The sequence below is a fragment of the Arachis ipaensis genome, chromosome B5 (assembly GCF_059453495.1).
Source record: "Arachis ipaensis isolate K30076 ecotype BB chromosome B5, ASM5945349v1, whole genome shotgun sequence".
NCBI lineage: Eukaryota > Viridiplantae > Streptophyta > Magnoliopsida > Fabales > Fabaceae > Arachis > Arachis ipaensis.
In genome coordinates, this window is record NC_142440.1 from 7,518,767 (window position 1) to 7,525,578 (window position 6,812).

Here is a 6,812-nt window from a genome sequence, read left to right on the forward strand (position 1 = left end):
TTCACAGTGGTGGTTGGCTTTGATTTCTTGTTAGACTGACCTCCTTCATCTGCATCCTTCCTCCTCTTAGTTTGGAGCTGTCTCGGTTTCTTCTTAACTAATGGTGTCAATGATCTATTGTTCTCAGATCTTTTTCATAATTGTTGGCCAGGTAAAGGGTTTATGTGGTGGGAGTAAGTGGCTTTGTACGACTCTATTGTCAAGAGCTTGTGGCAGAAATCCTCTAGCCACTTGTTCACTCTAGTAATAGTAGCACAGGCGTGAACACATGGGATTCCTGCAACAGCATAAACAGTAATAACGATTTGGTGAATAATTAATTCGGGTCATTAGGCAAACTACTTAAATAATTAATTAACACTTAAATATATTACCAGTTAGCATCCAAAACTGACAAGTACATAGCTTTTTTCCCAAATCCACTACATGGTGCGTAGGGTGTCCATGTACCTCGAACTTCTCGTATCCGGTGTCTCCAGCCTAGATTGGTTGCCAGTGCTTAGATTCCTTCCTCAACTTCTCCAGTCTGCTCTTGATCACCGGGAGAAGTATCCCCACATGATTATCCAGCTTCACTTTATTTTTGGCCATTGTCCTAATTACGAACATCATAACCTCTTCCAGCAGTGTGATTATCGGCTTCCTCCTAGCTTCCTTAATCTTTGCGTTGAATACTTCGCATGCATTGTTACATATTGAATCTAACTTTGGCTTGTGACTGAACTGAGATCTTATCCAAGAATGTGTTGATCATTTTTCAAGGTATGCCTATGCATCCGGATTAAGCCCCTTCAACTTTTTTCTGTGTTTCCTGAATTTCTCAAAGGTTGTGGCTCGTGCAAAGTCCCACAACAAGCCTGTTAGCTCCAGATATTTCCATTGCTTATTAAAATTTCTCCACAAATGGCATACACAGAAACGGTGATGCACATTGGGCATCACCTCCTGTACAGCATTAATCAGGCCTTGCAACACAGAATCAATGCAAATAATAATTAATTCAGATACAGCAAAGATAATAATTTAGAATACACTAGCATCGTGACCCATAATTGTCCCTAGCTTTGAGTTTTCCTCCCCATAATAGCCCCTGACTTTGTATTACAAGCACCATAATTGTCCCTAACTTTTGTTATCGTGCATCTAAAGTAGTCCTTGTCACGAGTCAATAGCATGTTACAGTATTAAATAATATAATACAGTGAAAGTAATGAAACAGGAAGATAAATCAAAAGGGATTAACAGCCATATACCTTTTTCATATCAGAAATAAAACACCAACCATGTATCTTGTAGTCTCCCAAATCTGCATGCAAGAGTTCAAGGAACAATTTCTAGTTGGCAGTGTTTTCAACTTCCACAATTGCCCATGCAATGACGTATATGTAATGGTTTGCATCCTGCGCAATAGCTGATAGAATTTGCCCTCCAAAGACAGTTTTCAGGAAAGCACCATCAAGTCCAATGAGTGGACGACATCCTGCCCTGAATCCACTCTTGCAGCCACTTAAACACACATACATTTTCTCAAATATCACCTCACTGTTTGGCTGTGGAATGGTACAAATTTGGACAGTCGAACCCGGGTTGGTCTTCAACAGTGTCTCTCCATAGTCCCTCACCATTGCATACTGTGCCTTTTCATCACTATATACAAGGTTTCTAGCATCAGATAGTGCCCTTGAGATCGAATTCCTATTCAATGACAGATCATACTTGGTATTGAAGAAGGTGTTTGCATCACAATGTCTGAAGTTGGAATACTTTCTCACTTTCTTCACCAGCTTACTAGCAACCCAGTTACGACTGGCTGCTCTGTTCTTATCCTCCCTTGCACATGTATGATCAGCTCTCTAAAAGTTTTCACTTGCCAGCAAGTATCGTCTCGGTCCTTGGAAGCAAAAATAACCCAACTGCATTCCTTAACCTTGCAAACTGCTCTTAGCCTCTTCCTATCATTCTTATTGAATCAAATACGCCTTCCCTCCTGGATGGTGTACTCCCTAGCAGCCTCTTTAAAATCTCACTTCGTATTAAACTTCATTCCAACCTCTAAGTGAAGCTCTCTGAACCTAGCCCCCTCCCTAAAAACTGGAAACACCTCATCAGATTCAGTTTCCTCGTCTAATTCGTCTTCAGAATTGGGTGGGGTCTTCATCTCCAATGAATGCCATGAGTTGGGACTATCAGAATCGGTCCCAGGATCATATGCATCATAATCATCATTCTTACCAGCTCCTACAAATCCAAGATCCATTTCAACATCAGAAACATCCTCTACAAAAGCGTCATCATCAACACAAATCTTCTCCTTCACCTTATTCTTCCCCTTACCCTTATCCTGTGAATCACTCTTATTTGTTGTTTTCTTCTTACCTTTTACCTTATGTGAAGGAACAGGGTCCACAGCACACGAATAAGATGAGCTGTCTTCCCTTACTGGTTTATAGGGCTCATCTTCTGAACTCTCATCAGAATTAGAGGAGTCTTCATCAGAGGACAGCAACATCACTGGCATCTTGCTACCCTGCCCCCTTTTCTGACCCTTTGTGCCTCCTATCCCAGTTGCAGACCTCAAGCAATACCTCCTGTTCACTTTTGTCTGAGTTGATTTCGGAGTGTTCTAGACCTTCTTTTTAAGTTTTTGTTCAATCGGCACCTTAACAGAGGCTTTAACCCCTTGCTCCCTAGGTCGACTAACATTTTCAGTAGGATTCTTTTTTATCATTTGGGTTAGCACCATCGTGTGGGGCAGCTGTGGCATTTTTCTTTGCTTGCGTCCCAAGGTCCCATACTTAATCATCAACATATACTATAACCTCCTTCCCTTGTATCAGTTCAGGTGACGAAACCTCATGTTCAATGTAGATATCAACAAAACCCTCATTCTGTGAACCCATCTTACACATCTCTCTTAGGTCTGCATCACTGTTTAACTTCCTCAATCCTTCCCCTATGCTCTTTCTAGGTACAAGCCACCAAACTTCCTTCATTCTGTTATAATCTAGCTCCTTATAATAGTTTCTCAGGTAAAATACATCCAGCCTATCCACCTCAACATTACCCAGGCAGTTTCTGTTGTCAGGATAGTAACCAATCTTTCCATCCACACCCTTTTCGAAAGTTCCTCCATGATGAAACATAATGTCTAGTACTTCATCCATCTGCAAGATACATATACAAACAAATTAAACACATGCAATACTAACTTCTGACCATAACTAAACCACTATATCATTAGAGGAAAGAGCCCTTATTTGATATATAAAAAAAAAACAAAGCAATCCAAACTCCATGCTAACATTGTAACCACAAAAAACCTAACAACATAGAAATCTCAACAAAACACCAAACGAAGATGAAATCACCTTCAATCAACAACTCACGTGAAGAACCATCAATGAAAACCCAAAAAAAAAAAAATTTAAACTTCAACTACACTCTGTATTTCTAACCTTGTTGATGTTGACCATGATGATACCCTCTGGTTCACCAACTTCGTACGATTGGCGTCCTTCCTTCTCCTGGGAATGAACTTAGAAAAGCACTAACGAGAACGAGCCTTACTGTGACCGCATTCTCTGGACGAAAGGGAGAAAAAACGTTTGAAGAGAAGTAGAAGAAAGACTAACAAATGATCAACCCTTTCTCCAAGCAACCTTTTAATTCCCCTCCATCACAAAACGACACTGTTCTGATTCATCCACCCCCTCCAAGCAAAACGACGTCGTTCGGGCGTCCTATGTGGAGGTGGAACCACCAGCTCAGAGCTCCGGCTGCTGAGTCATGCTGGAATTGGGTGGAAGGATCAGAATTTCACATGGAGCTCAAATTGAAAGGCGCATTTAAAGCAATTAAAAATTGATGAGCAATATTGGTGCACGGTCCCAATCTGAGAGACCATTTTAAAAATTTACTCATTATTCACTTTATTCACAATATATATTGTTTATTTATACTTCCTCTTTAACGAATTATATGCATTGTAGGATGTTATCACTTATTACAAAGATATTCATATTTTACGGTATGTCACCATTTCAAATAAGAACGCTAAACGTGTCGAAATACTTATTAGAATTATTTTTAGAGAAAATGACAAATAGGTCCCAGACCTTTTGTCCCGCAGACATTTTTGTTCCTGACTATTGAAAAATATTTTTAAGTCCCTGACCTTCACAAAATTTGGACGGATCAGTCCCTCCGTCCAAATATCTCCGTCAGGGACTGATCCGTCCAAATGTCTCCGTCAGGGACTGATCTGTTCAAGTTTTGTGAAAGTCAAGGACTTAAAAGTATTTTTCAATGGTTAGGAACAAAAATGTCTACGGGACAAAAAGTCAGAGACCTATTTATCTTTTTCTCTTATTTTTATTTGTTAATCAAATCAGGTGTAAAAAATGTATCTTTTATATTTCTTTCAAGGAATAAACTTGTTATGGATGAACAGACAAAGATAATTATTTATTTGGATTTTATAATATATATATATATATATATATATATATATATATATATATATTTAAATTTTTTCAGCTTTTTAAAATAAATATGATTATGATTAAAATATATTTTATTCAATCAAATATAATAGCTAAATTTCATATTAATTATTCTTGATTAAATCGTTCATATCATGTTATTGAAAACTAATTATAATAAATACATATACGTTAATTTAATAAAATCTATCAAGATCACTACCGTTCATTTATAAAAATTAGTAAACAAAATATATTTTTTAAAATATTTTTTTAGGCAACATATCTGTTCCAAATGAATTACTGTATATAGTTATTTATTTAGGTTAGAGTGTTTAACATATTAGATTAATAACGCGAGGAAATTGACTGCGCTATTTTTCAACGAACATGTTAAGATATACAAAGCATTTATTATATAAAAAGTATTTAAAAAATAAAAACTTTTTAAATAAAGAATACTAGCAACAATTGGAATTGTTTTGGTTTAAGTTATGAATCAAACATATAGTTAAAGTTGCTGAGGTATGTATTATCTAAAAATAACTCTAAATTTATTAATAATATATTTAAAAAAGATAGTTAAACATAATTTTTAGATTTATTTTTAATTTTTTAAATTTTTAATATGATGTCACGTCAGCTTAAATAATTCTTCTTTAAGAAATAAAATTAATGTCTGGTATTAGTTTTTTATTCTTCTTTCTTTATATGTCTCATTATTTATTTTTTACATTTTAACGTCCCATTAAATTTATCAAACATTATAAGAAATAAAATTAATATCAATTTCACTTTAAAATTCTATTAAAATTATGAAATGTTATACTTAATATATAAAAGTTCCACTAAAATCAATGTAAATTCCACCTTAATTTTCATTAAAATTATGAAACGCTACACCTAATAAAATTCAATATATAAAAAAAATTAATTTATTCTTAAGATCCCACTAAAATAATTAAATATTACAAGAAATAAAAAATAAACGTATAAATTCTTTTAAACTTTTACTAAAATTAAGATAATCAATCTATTTTAAATAATGTAATCAATTATAATATTAGTTTGAAAATATAACTAAATGGGTTTTTAAATATAATTAAAAATAATATAATTATATATTATATAATAAAATATTATAGTAGTAATTATAACGTTCATTTTAATAGTCACAAATTAAATAACAAAAACAATATAAATATATGTACATTTAAATATATATTTTTTTAATTTTTTTTATGTAATTAGATATCAACGGTAACTATAATGATCACTTTAACTGTTACAAATAATAACTTCTATTTTTGCATATTATGCTATAGAATTTTTATTGTATTTTTGCGTTACATGATACAAGTGGTCTATAGTAATTGCTATTTATGCTAGCTTGTTAAGTCTGTTACGTTTCCACTTGCCTTCCTTAGTTAGCCATAATTAGTTGTGTCAAGTTGTATAAGAGTTAGTTAGAATTATCTACCTATATATATCAGGCAGTTAGCGTTGTAACGTGCGTGACTCATCATTATTTCAAATTTTATTTTTCATTCTCCTCTCAGTTTTCTCTGGCTCAGTATGCCTCTCACCATGATCATACGCAACTTTCCGCATGGTGCGGTGAGCGTGGAACGAGAAGCACAAGAATTCTGACTGAGGAGAGAGTAGCTTGTTCTTTGATTCACAAGCAATCGTTGTGATCGAAGAAGTAGTGACGGGTCAAGCTTCGAAGTTGAAGCAGATTCAATGTTCTTGGTTTCTCTAATTCATCAAGTTCTTCGCCGATATTCCTTGATTCTTTCTTCGTTCTTCTCAGAATTCATTTCTTTATCATCTTTGATTCTTCTTCTCCTCTCTTGAACTCACACAATAGAGTTTGACGAGAGCTCGATCACTTTGCGATCTTAATCGTTTCTCTAGAGTGAAGTGACGAGTTTTCGATCAATGAGATCAACAGAGGAAGGCTCCGAATCTAATCATCAGGTTCGTCGATTATGGATGCAAATCCAAATTCAAGTCCCGAATCGGGAGGCTTCAACCCTACCATGGACATGCGGCAATTTACAACGTTCTTCAATCAAGTTGTGTAGATTCAAGGCCACATCAACAAGCAGTCGAATCCAAGTCAAGATCCTGCTAGCCCTTATTTCATTCATCCTTCTGAAAATCCAGGTATACCTATCACTAATGTCACTCTCAATGGTACAAATTATGGTACATGGAGTAGGGCTATGGAGAGGGCTCTAAAGTCTAAGAACAAAATCAAGTTTATTGATGGTAGCATTAAGAAACCTGAGAGCACAGACTCAATTTTTGAGACATGGGAGAGATGTA